The following is a 1,280-nucleotide window of genomic DNA, read 5'->3' as shown; positions in this document are numbered from 1 at the left end:
GCCTGCGCGTCCGGAGCCTGCGCTCCCCAACGGGAGAGGCCACAACAGTGAGAGGCCCACACCAGAGAAAAAAAAAAAAAAATGAGATATAGGGACTTCCCTGGTGGTCCAGTGGTTAAGACTCCATGCTTCTCCTACCGGGGGCACAGGTTCAATCCCTAGTTGGGGAACTAAGATCTCTGCATGCCACGTGGCTTGGCGACCCTCCGCCCCCCCCAAAAAAAATGAGAGATAAAGGAACAGAGTACACAAAGTATAATGCTTCTGAGAGAATTCATTATCCAATGTATACTATTAAAATATTAGCAAGGAGATATGTTTCCATTGAATTACTCAGCAATGGATTTCTACAGTACAGCCGAAAGAGATGCACACACATCGGTGGTCAGCCTCAAAATGTAAATATGAACACATCCACACACATCCCTCCCTCTCAAGCCAGCGCACAGCCACAGTGCGTACTGTTCAGAAAGGTGGTTTGGCCAATCCCTCCCCCCCCAAAATAACAATATTTCATATGAATCTTAACAAAAAGATGCTCACAAAATGTCTTTTTACTACCTCTACTTTTAACACATATCAGGCGCTTCAGAACATCCACTAGATACTTCAAAAAAGTACTTAGCATTGTCAACTATTTATACAGCGGTGAGGAATAAAATGCACACACAGAACAATGGTTATGACATGGAAATGTCTCCCAAGTGTGACCAGTCTGGCACAGAAGCTTCTTTCCTTCCTCCTCAAGGTCTGCCACTCCATGTCCTCTAACCTGGATCACCCCTGATGCCACCTCTAGAGGTGATTTAACTATTCCATTTCAAAATGTCATTTCCGGAAGACATTTCTTTCCTATGACTTTTTAAAAAAACAAATGGGCATTTACAAGATGTGCGATTTTCTAACTCTGTTATCCGTGGGCAACCTCTTTATATCTAGAAGGCCTAGATGGGGCAGGTTTTCTTTTGAAGAGTGGTGCGGGTGGAGGGTGGTGGGTTGCGAGTAGCTTTTTCATATTATATAGACAGGCCTTCTATAAACAGCCAGTAAATCTAACTAAAAGGTGGTGGGCACTTCCCATTGGCCAAATATGGTCTGTTATTCTACCATTTCTATCTCCTGAGATCAAGGTCTGGTAGAAATGACAACCACTGCCCTTCAACCCCTCCTCACCCGGGGCTCTGCTCACCCATTAAGGCCTTTGTCAGATGTTGTCTGGTCCAGGTGAGGCACCCGTTGTCGACCAGGGCTCCACTCACCTTCCAGGCCCATTAAGGTGT

Source organism: Physeter macrocephalus, chromosome 14 (genome assembly GCF_002837175.3).
Source record: "Physeter macrocephalus isolate SW-GA chromosome 14, ASM283717v5, whole genome shotgun sequence".
Lineage (NCBI taxonomy): Eukaryota > Metazoa > Chordata > Mammalia > Artiodactyla > Physeteridae > Physeter > Physeter macrocephalus.
Note: the sequence above shows the minus strand (reverse complement) of the source record.